Source organism: Pleurodeles waltl, chromosome 4_1, assembly GCF_031143425.1.
Source record: "Pleurodeles waltl isolate 20211129_DDA chromosome 4_1, aPleWal1.hap1.20221129, whole genome shotgun sequence".
NCBI lineage: Eukaryota > Metazoa > Chordata > Amphibia > Caudata > Salamandridae > Pleurodeles > Pleurodeles waltl.
The window spans coordinates 464,343,116-464,356,692 of NC_090442.1; positions in this window are offsets into that span (position 1 = coordinate 464,343,116).

Here is a 13,577-nt window from a genome sequence, read left to right on the forward strand (position 1 = left end):
TTCAGTTAGGCTCATAGGCCCAGAAGGTACCCTTCTGGTATACATGAGATATCTAAGCCCGTCATAATTTGAAGGGCAGCAGCCACTCTGTCAAAGATTCCCCTCAGTTCAGAGCAATTCTAGACTATGTGGTAGAATGCTGCATCTGGGCTTGCGCAACTAGGGCATGTTGCTTGCGCCCCAGGATATATCCTATTAATTGCTTTAGGTTTCAGCTACACCCTGTGTATGTGGCACATATGGATCACACAAAAACATGCATTTATGGAGATTACATGGGCATTTTATAGTATTCTACTCCACTCCTCTTCCATTTTATCTCTATGTGTATCTTCAGGCATATCTAGCCTCAAGTTATCTATGGAAGCCCTTGCCTAATTATTGAATTACTAGTACATCCAGGTTTTGGCCTTTTGTTTCCCAACTGCAGTGCATATTGTTTGTAACCCCTTGTGTTCTGGCAGCTCCTCCCTGCCCAGTCTCAAAAGTGATTGGACTATTTTCTCTACTGGTCCATACAGTAGGAAATGCTTCCCATGTTATGTCATAATTGTCCTGCAGTTGGGTAAATTCTTTCAGAGTCCCTCCCACCATATCGGTCTGCAAGACTCTTGAGCAGGAGCCCCAGTGCATGCGGATTTTCAGTGTGTCCTAATAAGCTCTCTGTTCCAAGTAGACTATACTGCTCTCATTTGATTATCTTCCCTTCTGTCATTTCCCCCAGGTATCAGCAGTGTTGCCAGTATGTCCAAGAGGCTCAGCTTATGAAATCACACATCCTCCTGCCAATTAAGCATTTGTTCACACATCTGTGACCCATTACACTTGTGTCGCCAAGTAATATGACTCAAAGTCTGGGGCTGCCATGTCCTCTTTTTGCTCCAGCAGATGCAGTTTTGGTAAAGCAAGTCAGCAAAGGCCAGTATTCCAGACAAGGTCAATCAAAATAGAGTCAATTTCCTGAAACAGCCCATCCCTATTGTTACAGGGAATGTGTAGGAATAGCATGGAAACTGTGGTAGTACGACCATTTGTGACAGTGCAACCAGACCCTGCACTGTTAAAGGTAGCATTTTCCAAAGAAATGTGCTGCTTCTAATGGCTCTGACTGCAGATCTGATGTTTTCCTCTCCTTCTTTTTCAGGTCGGTATATTTGTATTTATGTGTTCCATGGTGTCTTTTTCTCATGTCAGCCCTGCTGGTGGGACAGGGCTCTCAATTTCTGCACCCCACTGTCGCACTGGGAAGATTTTTGTCTTGCTCCAGTGCACGTTTAATCCCAACACTTACCTCAACTCTTGCAGAATTTCAATTGGCCCCTCAAGGTCTGCTTGCTTATCTGTATATATGTATATATACATCAGTGTGGCAGCTTCAGATGATGGAATATGTGTTTTGCCTCCTATCATAATTCCCTTGTAAATTACCCCAGTTCTTTCACTGCCATCAGTTCTACTACAATTAAAACAAAGTAGTGGGGATAGTGGGCATCCCTGCCTAGTACCCTTGTCAGTAATGCACTCCCTTGATAATATTTGGCCGGTGCTGACTTTGGCTTTCGGTTTGTGTAAGGTAAACATGTCCATTCCAAAAATCCATCTCTTAGGTCCTTTTGTTCCATTACTTCAAATGAAAATTCCCACTATAAGAAATCAAATCACTTCTCTACATCAATAGAAAGCACAATTACATTGGGGTCTGCAGTCCATGATTGTGCCAGTAGTTGCACTAGCCTTCTGACATTCAGTGTACTGTCCGGTCCCATAATAAATGTATTCTGATCTTTGTGACTCACATGTGGCATGTGAGGTAGGAGTCTAGAAGCTGGTATCTTGTCTTATAGTCCAAGTTCAGCATTGACAAAGGCCTGTAGGACAATGGCTGCAATGTATCTCTGCCTTTTTGAAGAAGAGCTATCACTATTTCCATAGAGGCCCTGGGCGACACTATTGCCTAGCTGTGTTAAAAAGAGCAGTCGGTATAGGTGTCAGTTGTTCTATCTTGATAGATGAAATATTTTTTATAATTCTGCACACATCCCCCTTGCTGATTTCACTCCCTAGCATTTCCCTGTCCTCTCGGGAGATAGAGGCTAAGCCCACTTTGCCTAGGAGGTGATGTGGTTTTCAGATGATGGAATATGGGTTTTGCCGCCTATCATAATTCCCTTGTAAATTTCCCCAGTTCGAACTTTCACTGCCATCAGTTCTACTACAATTTAAACAAAGTAGTGGGGATAGTGGGCATCTCTGACTAGTACCCTTATCAGTAATGCACACCCTTGATGCTATTTGGCCGGTGCTGACTTTGGCTTTGGGATTGTGTAAGGTAAACATGTCCATTCCAAAAATCCATCTCTTAGGTCCATTTGTTCCATTGCTTCAAATGAAAATTCCCACTATAAGAAATCAAATCACTTCTCTACATCAATAGAAAGCACAATTACATTGGGGTCTGCAGTCCATGATTGTGCCAGTAGTTGCACTAGCCTTCTGACATTCAGTGTACTGTCCGGTCCCATAATAAATGTATTCTGATCTTTGTGACTCACATGTGGCATGTGAGGTAGGAGTCTAGAAGCTGGTATCTTGTCTTATAGTCCAAGTTCAGCATTGACAGAGGCCTTTAGGACAATAGCTTCAATGTATCTCTGCCTTGTTGAGGAAGAGCTATCACTATTTCCATAGAGGCCGTGGGTGACACTATTGCCTAGCTGTGTTAAAAAGAGCAGTCAGTATATGTGTCAGTTGTTCTATCTTGATAGATTAAATATTTTTTATAATTCTGCACACATCCCCCTTGCTGATTTCACTCCCTAGCATTTCCCTGTCCTCTCGGGAGACAGAGGCTAAGCCCACTTTGCCTAGGAGGTGATGTGGTTTTCAGATGATGAAATATGTGTTTTGCCTCCTATCATAATTCCCTTGTAAATTACCCCAGTTCTAACTTTCACTGCCATCGGTTCTACTACAATTTAAACAAAGTAGTGGGGATAGTGGGCATCCCTGACTAGCACCCTTATCAGTAATGCACTCCCTTGATGCTATTTGGCCGGTGCTGACTTTGGCTTACGGTTTGTGTAAGGTAAACATGTCCATTCCAAAAATCCATCTCTTAGGTCCTTTTGTTCTATTGCTTCAAATAAAAATTCCCACTATAAGAAATCAAATCACTTCTCTACATCAATAGAAAGCACCATTACATTGGGGTCTGCAGTCCATGATTGTGCCAGTAGTTGCACTAGCCTTCTGACATTCAGTGTACTGTCCGGTCCCATAATAAATTTATTCTGATCTTTGTGACTCACATGTGGCATGTGAGGTAGGAGTCTAGAAGCTGGTATCTTGTCTTATAGTCCGTGTTCAGCATTGACAGAGGCCTGTAGGGCAATGGCTGCAATGTATCTCTGCCTTGTTGAGGAAGAGCTATCACTATCTCCATAGAGGCCGTGGGCGACACTATTGCCTATTTGTGTTAAAAAGAGCAGTCGGTATAGGTGTCAGTTCTATCTTGATAGATGAAACATTCTTTATAATTCTGCTCACATCCCCCTTGCTGATTTCACTCCCTAGCATTTCCCTGTCCATTCGGGAGAGAGAGGCTAAGCCCACTTCGCCTAGGGGGTGATGTGGTTTTCCGAGCCTATTTCTATTTTCCATACTATTCTACTAAATCATAATTTGGCATTAATAATTTCCACTATGGAATTTCCTCATTTTTGCTGGTTGGCTATCCAGGCCAGTAGTCTGTCTGCTCTGTCTTGTCCCCCATGGGCTCTCGCCAGGGACTCCTTACAAGCAAAACGTCTCACTCTTTCCAGATATTGAACATATTTCTCCCTATCTTCTGCAAGGGTATCAACCAGTTCTTGGCTTGCTGGCCACCCTCTTTCTACTTCTCTCATGGCCCACTCCTTCTGCTGAATCTCCATGATCAGTGTGGTCGGATCCCCGCTGAGGCACCGATGAACCAGCCACAGATTACAACCTTAAAAGCCTCCCATTCTGTGAAGAGGGACAAGGTTGTACCTGGTTCTCCCTAAAATAATTCTGGATATCTTCCTGTACTTCCCCCTTGAAGACTAAGAGGGTCATTCTGACCCTGGCGGCCGGTGGCCGCCAGGGCCACCGACCACGGGAGCACCGCCAACAGGCTGGCGGTGCTCCAACGAGCATTCTGACCGCGGCGGTTCAGCCGCGGTCAGAAGCGGAAAGTCAGCGGTCTCCCGCCGACTTTCCGCTGCTCGTGTGAATCCTCCAGGGCTGCGGAGCGCTCTCCGCAGCCATGAGGATTCCGACCCCCCCTACCGCCATCCTGTTCATGGCGGGAAAGCCGCCATGAACAGGATGGCGGTAGGAGGGGTCGCGGGGCCCCTGGGGTTCCCTGCCGTGCCCATGCCAATGGCATGGGCACGGCAGGGGCCCCCGTAAGAGGGCCCCGCAAAGTATTTCAGTGTCTGCCTTGCAGACACTGAAATACGCGACGGGTGCCACTGCACCCGTCGCACCTTCCCACTCCGCCGGCTCGATTACGAGCCGGCATCCTCGTGGGAAGGTCGTTTTCCCCTGGGCTGGCAGGCGGTTTTTCAGCAACCGCCCGCCAGCCCAGGGGAAAACTTGTAATACCCGCCGCGGTCTTTTGACCGCGGCGCGGTATTTCGGAGGGGGGATTTGTGGCGGGCGGCCTCCGCCGCCCGCCAACATTGGAATGACCCCCTAAATCTTTTAGTGCCTCTACTTTCATGTTGGGACTGCTGTCTTCTCTTCACTCCACTTCAGGGACATGATCAAGGGGTTGTGGTCACAGTGTGTCCTTGCAAAGTATTCAGCATGATTTACTGGGGCACGTACACCCAGGACACAAGGACCTATCTAGTCGGACGTGCAAGTCACCTATTCCTGGCTAAAATTAGCAGTCTCTCTCTCTTGGGTGATGTGCACACCAGGAATCTATGAGATTACAGAGGTCGGTCCAGTTCCCAAAGTCTTTAGCCAATCTGAAGCCAGCAGACTCCTGCAATGGATGATGGGACCTATCTAGATGTGCATCTAACACACATTTAAAGTCTTCCCAATGAGTTGCGCATAATGCGTCATGTTAGTTATTTGTTTTGGCATTTCATCCAGGTACATGGCTTGGTCAGTGGTAGAGGCATAAGCATTTATGAGCGCTATATATTTCCCTTCAAGTGTGGCGAACAGAATTAAGTATCTCCCCTCTACAATCTTTGATTCATCTGAAAAGGAACCCCGGTGTGTCCCAAGTCAACATTCCTGTAGCATAGGCTGAACATTGTGTGCACCAACATCTTGTCTGCCATAACCCCCCCTCCCCGAAAAAAGGCCAAGACACCCCCCATGATCGGGTCCTATCAAATCTCTCTGAATGTATGCCTTCCTTAGCAGTTGTGATATCTATTAACTTGCAACCTTTTCCCAATGTACTCCTTCCCGAAATGCTGAGGAACCGCTCTCTGTCCAAACTTTGAAAACCATTAACATTGAACTCATATCCCATTTCCATTTCTCACTACTTCTAGGATGAGGTTGGGGTGTTGTGTGCTAGTGGTGTCTGCTGGACCTCAAAGTTTATCAGCCCGGGACCCAACAGCACCTATTGAGGGTTTTGTGCGTATGTCAATCACATGACAAGACCCTCTTTGCTTATGCAGGTAACCTCCTCTGCCTTCCACATTCATATTAGTTTGTCAGCAGTGCCAGGGGTGACTATTTGCCAGAGGATGTCCTCTTCTGAGTTCTCTGAAACTTCTGTTGCTGGAACTTGCTGTGGATACAGTTCTCATCCTTACTCGGCCTGTCCTTTCCTGTGATCCGCTTAGTAGCATTGCTGCAGTCAAGATTGCCTGGTCCCTATACCATTTGGATTGAGTTTTCAAGTCTCTTTGATCTGGTTCTTTCCTCTCATCGCATTTGTAGACTTTTCTTCTGGAGTGAGCATATTGCCATTGTCCACTTTTCTGTCCGGTGTGGAGTTCCATTCAGCACCAGACCTCTTCAGGTTGAGTAATTGTGACCCACTCCCCTCATGATTTTCAGTTTGGCCAGACATAACATGCCGTATTAACTACCCTCCCCCCTAACCATCACTTAAATTTGATGAACATGGCCTGCTGCTTTTTCACATTTGCATTATAAACAGGGAATGTTATGATGTGTTTAATTCTCAACCTCGAATTGACACAGCAGTCCCGCTTGTTGCAAAATGTGGTCTTTACTATGAAAATGGAGCAACTGTACAGCTACTGGTCTCCCTGGAGCCCCAAGTGGCGGGGGTGTAGCAGGGGTGTTGCTGTCATCTGAAGCGCAATCAATCAGATGTCGCAGCTTGTTTAATCTAGGTTTCTAAGAAGGTGGGCATGCATGCCCCCTCAACTTTCTCCCACAGGCCTACAATCCTTATGTCGTTGCGCCTTGCCATTCCTTCCAAATATTCTGCTTTGTATTCCAAGTGTTTCAATCTCTTTTCCAGTTTGGTTACCTGATTCCGCAGACTGCACTGGTTCTAATGGCTTATTGTTGCAATAGATGCCTCGTTTTTCCGAACTTGAGCTGTGATTTTCTTTTGGTCTTCCAGCAGCAAGTTTAGGTCCAACGCCAATGTGACTGTCTTAAACTCCAATGAATTCCAGGTGGATGCTATGACAGCTAAAATGGCATCCTGTTTACCGGAGGGGTACTGTGGCCGATTCATGAAAGGAGATGTGTCGTTGTGAGACAAGTATATGTATTTGACGTGGTATCTATTTGGTTACAAATCCATAAGGGTTTAGTTAGGCACAATGATGCATTTGAAATCACGCTCCGCCTCAATAGCCTATCAGTTTTGGACTACACCTGAAACAGAAGGGTACCTACTCCAACTTTCTTTAAAAGAAGCCAGTTCCAAAAAAACTTCTGTGTAATAGGAAAAGCATTAATGTTGTGTGATTTGTGATAATGTTTCACATGCTGGGGTACGGCAGACATGGAGCTGATGGACTCCACAGACGTACCGGTGTGACGCTGAGACACATGCGCATTTTACACTATGATTAATATGGGCAAGTGGGATTTTTATGACCATTAGGGCTGCAGGCGATCAGTTCCCCATTTCGATAGAGTGATTCCTCATCTGATATGCAGTTAAGATATTAGGAGTGGAAATGGGATCCCTAGCTGATTAACCCCTTCGCTGCCAGGCCTTTTCCCCTCCTGTGCCGAGCCTTTTTTGGCTATTTGGGGCAGTTCGCGCTTAGGCCCTCATAACGTTTTGTTCACATAAGCTGCCCACGCCAAATTTGCGTCCTTTTTTTCCAACATCCTAGGGATTCTAGAGATACCCAGACTTTGTGGGTTCCCCTGAAGGAGACCAAGAAATTAGCCACAATACAGCGATTTATTTATTTTTTTTAAATGGGAAAAAATGGCTGCAGAAGGCGGCTCGTGTTTTTTTCCATGAAAATGGCATTAACAAAGGGTTTGCGGTGGCAGGATCACCATCTTCCTAGCTTTCAGGAACAGGCAGACTTGAATTAGAAAACTCAATTTTTCAATACAATTTTGACATTTTACTGGGACATACCCCATTTTTTAAATATTTTTTGTGCTTTCAGCCTCCTTCCACTTAGTGACCGAAATGGGTGAGAAACCAATGCTGGATCCCAGAAAGCTAAACATTTCTAAAAAGGAGACAAAAATCTGAATTCAGCAAGGGGTCATTTGTGTAGATCCTACAAGTGTTTCCTACAGAAAATAACAGCTGAAATAAAGAAAATAATGAAATTACCCCCCAAAAAAAGCAATTTTTCTCAACGTTTTGTTGTGTAACTTTATCCTAGGAGTCATATTTTTTAAAGCAATATACCGTTACGTCAGCTGGACTCTTCTGGTTGCGGGGATATATAGGGCTTGTAAGTTCATCAAGAACCCTAGGTACCCAGAGCCAATAAATGAGCTGCACCTTGCAATGTGTTTTTATTCTATATCGGGTAAACAGCAATTCATTTGCTGAAACATAAAAAGTGAAAAATAGGTATCAAGAAAACCTTTGTATTTCCAAAATGGCCACAAGATAAGGTGTTGAGAAGCAGTGGTTATTTGGACATCTCTGAATTCCGGGGTGCCCATACTAGCATGTGAATTACAGGGCATTTCTCAAATAGATGTCTTTTTTACACACTGTCTTACATTTGGAAGGAAAAAATGTAGAGAAAGACAAGGGGCAATAACACGTGTTTTGCTATTCTGTGTTCCCCCACGTCTCCCGATAAAAATGGTACCTCACTTGCGTGGATAGGCCTAGCACCCGCAACAGGAAATGCCCCAAAACACAACGTGGACACATCACATTTTCGCAAAGAAAACAGAGCTGTTTTTTGCAAAGTGCCTAGCTGTGGATTTTGGCCTCTAGCTCAGCCGGCACCTGGGGAAACCTAGCAAACCAGCGCATTTTTCAAAACTAGACACCTAGGGGAATCCATGATGGGGTGACCTGTGGGGCCCTGACCAGGTTCTGTTACCCCAAATCCTTTGCAAACCTCAAAATCTGGCCAAAAAGCACTTTTTCCTCTCGTTTCGATGACAGAAAGTTCTGGAATCTGAGAGGAGCCAAAAATGTTCTTCCACGCAGCGTTCCCCCAAGTCTCCCGATAAAAATGGTACCTCACTTGTGTGGGTAGGCCTAGCGCCCACGAAAGGAAATGGGCCAAAACACAACGTGGACACATCACATTTTTTCACAGAAAACAGAGGTGTTTTTTACAAACTGCCTACCTGTGGATTGTGGCCTCTGGCTAAGCCGGCACCTGGGGAAGCCTGGCAAACCAGTGCATTTTTTAAAACTAGACACCTAGGGAATCCAAGATGGGGTGACTTGTGGGGCTTTGACCAGGTCTGTTACCCAGAATCCTTTGGAAACCTCAGAATTTGGCCAAAAAAGCACTTTTTTCTCTCATTTCGGTGACAGAAAGTTCTGGAATCAGAGAGGAGCCACAAATTTCCTTCCACCCAGCGTTCCCCCAAGTCTCCTGATAAAAATGTTACCTCACTTTTGTGGGTGGGTCTACTGCAAGCAAAAGGAAATGCCCCAAAACACTTTCTGGACACATCAAAATGATCAAATACAAAACTACTTGTTTTTGCGGGGGGCACCTCCGTTTTTGGTCCTGGGCTCAGCAGCCTTCTAGGGAAACCTACCAAATTTCTGAAAACTAGACACCCGAGGGAGTCCACTGAGGTGTGACTGGTGTGGATCCCCCAATGTTTTCTTACCCAGAATCCTCAGCAAACCTCAAATTTAGCTAAAAAAAATTCATTTTTCCCACATTTCTGTGTGGGATCACCGCACTGGGACACATTTCATACCACCCAATGTTCCACTCAGTCTCCCAGTAAAAATAATACCTCATTAGTGTAGGTGGGCCAAGTGCTTGTGAAAGGGAAGAGCCAAAAACATGTCGATATTGAGGGGGAATCAAAGGGGGTCCAAAAGGGCAGTTTGCAAAAAAACATTTTTAGGCTGACAAGTGCAGCAGAATTTTTATCGGTATAGATGAGACATGCTGGGTGGTAGGAATTTTGTGGATTCGTGCAGATTCCGGAAGGTTCCATCACAAAAACGTGGGAACAATGTGTGATTTCCAGCAAAGTTGGAGGTTTGCAGGGTATTGTTGGTACAAAAATGGTGCGGGTGCATGTGAAACACACCACCCTGGAATCGCCCAGATGTTTAGTTTTCAGATGTGTCTAGGTTTTGTGGATTTTTCTACATGGCAGCGTCCCAAAGTCCATAAAGTGCAGCCCTCACCATTCCAAGTGGGATGATTTTGAGAGTAAGCCAAGCTCTCATGGCCCAAATGTAAAACTAATACCCAAAATAATCAAATGTCTTCTTGCTTGCTGTGGGATAAGATGTTTTAGAGTGCTGGGGAGAGCTGAAAGACTGTTACCCCCCTTCAGTTGAGGTGGGGGCGTAACCAGGCCCATACTGGTTGGTAGCCACCACCCCAAAATATATATATTTTTTACAATTCCCTGGCATCTAGTAGACTTTATGCCCCCCGGAGTGTGGATCAGGGGTAATTGCCCCATCTGCCCACTGGTGGGCAGAACAACTTTGACCCCATTTATTTGGGGTGGGGGTATGGCCATACCCCCACCCTCTTATTTTTGACAAAAAAACTTCCCTGGCCTCTGGTGGGCTTTCTTCCCCCACTTGTGGGCAGATGGGCCTTCCAAAAATAGGCCCATCTGCCCCCAATGGGGGACAGATATGTCCAACAGTAATGTGCCCCGATGGGGAGCGACCCTTACCCAAGGGGTTGCCCCCCTAAAGAAAACACATGCATACACACACACCAATCCCTGGTGCCTAAGTGGTTTCTGCCCCCATGGGGGCAGATTGGCCTAATACAATTTGCCACCCAGGGGAGCGACCCTTGACTAAGGGGTCGTTCCCCACCTCTAAAAAACAAAACAAAAAAAACAAACCATTTTTTTTTTATGCCTGGCGCCTGGAGGTTTCTGCTACACCTGGGGTCAGATCGGCCTAATAACAATAGGCCGATCTGCCCCCGGGGGGAGGCAGAAAAGGCCTAAAATAAATTTGCCCCCCTCCCCCGGGGAGCGACAATTGCCTAAGGGGTCACTCCCCTTGCGTGACTTTGGCGCAAAAAAAAAAGATCACCATGCCTAGTGGTTTCATTGACCTAACAAAAATCGGCCGATCTGCCCCCAAGGGGGGCAGAAATGGTCTAACTACAATTTGCCCCCCAGGGGAGCAACCCTTGCCTAAAGGGTCGGTCCCCTTCGCTAAAAAAACAAAAAACAAAAAAACACAATTTTTTTTTAGCCCCTGCGCCCAGAGGGTTCTGCCACCCCTGGAGGCAGATTGGCCTAATAACAATCGGCCGATCTGCCCCCGGGGAGGCAGAATTGGCCGAAAATAACTTTGCCACCATGCCCCCCCACCCCCCTGGGGAGCTACCCTTTGCTACGGGGTCGCTCCCTTTGCGTGACAGTGGGGAAAAAAAAAAGATCCCCGGTGCCTAGTGGTTTCTGCCCCCTTTGGGGGCAGGTTGACCTAAAATCGGTTGATGGCCTAAATACAATTTCCCCCTCCAGGGGAGCGACCCTTGCCTAAGGGGTCGCTCCCCATCTGTAAAACAACAACGACAACAAAAATCCCTGGTGCCTAGTAGTTAAGGCCTTAGAAAACAAATGCCCCCCCTGGGTAGCGACCCTTGCCCAAGGGGTCGCTCCCCTTATGCCAATTTCTTATATAAAATAAATCCCTGGTGTTTAGTGGACATTTTAGCAGCCGGATCGCTTCGCAATTCTGCTGCTAAAATGCTCAGAGAGACTTCAAAGGGAAGGAAATTAATTTCCCTTTGAAGCCTCTCAGGACTCCTCCATGTGATGGGAAGAGAAATGCTGAGCATTTCTCTCCCGATTGCGCTGGAAGCTCAGTTTCCAGCGTAATGGGAGGAGGCCTCTGTGATGGTCAGCGCGCGATTGCGCGCTGATGTCACAAGGGGGGTGGGGGCTGTCGGGGGTGGAAGGGGAAGGGCTTCCCCTTCCATCCTTGCCTTTGGGGGGTGGGAGGGAAGAACACAGAGGGAGCGCTAGCGCTCCCTCTGGGCTCTGTGCCCAGGACGTAATGGTTACGTCCTGGGCACACGAGCACTGTGCCACAGGACGTAACCATTACATCCGCAGCACAGAACCGGTTAAAGGAATCCAGGGACTTTAACAATTTTACCAACCCTATTGGGTATAGGTACTTAGGAGAGGTACAACCTGATTATTTCAAAATGTGAGATCTCCTCAAAATAAGATATTGAATTTTATTGCTAGACATATTACCTTCTCAACAGACAAGGCTTTACCGATACATATATTCTTTGCTCCTATTCTCTATATTAAGATTTGCTCTTTCAGCCCCTAGTGTGTGTCTGCAGGTGAAATTCCATTTCATAGTGACTGTTGAAATGTATCCCTGACAACTGTAGGGTAAGTGTGGGATGAATTCTGCATGTTGTTCAGAGGACAGTGTGAGCACAATGAATGCAAGCACTCTGTCTTAGATGTGGATTATGCACTTTTTATTGCAGTGTGCCTTTTTCTCACCGAGTAATTTTATCACCACGTCTTAATGTGCAATTCACACAAGTGTGCCTTGCGTGTAACCTCCTGTTTCCAATAATTGTCTCACTGACTCATGTTACCTAATTTTTTTTATTATTAGGTGACTCAAGAAGGACTAGGTAAGAATTATTCTTTCCTTTATGCATGTTTTTCAACATGTTTGACAGATGGTATGGACCTATTAAACAAACGTGCCCTGATGAAGGCCCAGGATCCTGGTCCTTCAACTCTAAATAGTGTGTCATACTCCAGGCAGGTATTCTTTTGGGATGGCCAAAACATGTTGGCACTAACAGTTTGGGGGTGAGGTGGATCCTTTTAAGTCCCGAACAACCCCCCCCCCCCCTGTTTGCTCCTGACTTTTGTTGCAACCCGTTTTTAATCCCACCCTGTGCAATCCAATCAATAAATGACATATTCTGGATATGGTTCCCTGCACTACCAGGACATACTTTATTTTCAATTTGTATAGCCATAGGATTAACAATGGTGATTTAAGATACAGTGACAATGGATGGCAAATCACAGCGTGATGAAGTGTTGATAAATAGATCAGAGCAGACAACCTAGCATGTGGGTGGTGGACAGCATGTGAACTGATGTTTACATAGTAGAAATAAAGTGTGACTACCCAATTACAAACGTGGGCAGCAGTAAGTGGGGAAAGTTCATCAAACAGCTGTCAATGTCGGGAGTCACTATATGCTACATAAAATGACAATAAATGTTTCCAATGACACAGTAAGTCCAACTTGATCTAGAATTAAACAATCATGCATGACCCGGCAACCCAACCTCCCTCCTCCCAAACTTGTAAGTTTTTCCACCAAGAGCACAAGCTCTTGTGGGCATAAATGTAGAACATCAGTAGGTCACGCAACTACCAGGGCAAACTTTATTCTGAGCTCCTTTTCTTAAGAAAATAAAAAATGTTGGGTTTAGGTTCTTTTTTTATATTGTTATCACATCGCAAAAGCCAACACCATCATCTATGTGTGTTACATAACTGAAGCCTAAGTAAGGCATGTCATAGATCACCACATTAGTTAAAGAACAGACAATTGTATCACATAGTCAGCATATCCTCCGAGCATCTACACTTACTTGTTCTTCAGTTTGCTTGAGAGCTGAACAGTAAATATGCTGTAAACGGGCCCCATATATCTTTAGGACTGGAGGGTTCCAGACGTTCTTCAGCATACAGTTCGAGTTGTGTTTGGCAAAAAGTCATATCTTGGAGCTATTGATTTAATGTGGGCACAGATTTCTTCCCCTGTGTATTTCAACCCTTTGTTGTGCCAGTAGGAACGCCACCTCCACCAGCTTCTGGTTCACTGGTCGGAAACGCTTTATCAAACCAAATAAACATAGCTAACCACCATAGCAGCCATAGCAGACGTCACTTGCTCTCAATATTGTTTGATTGGAGCACA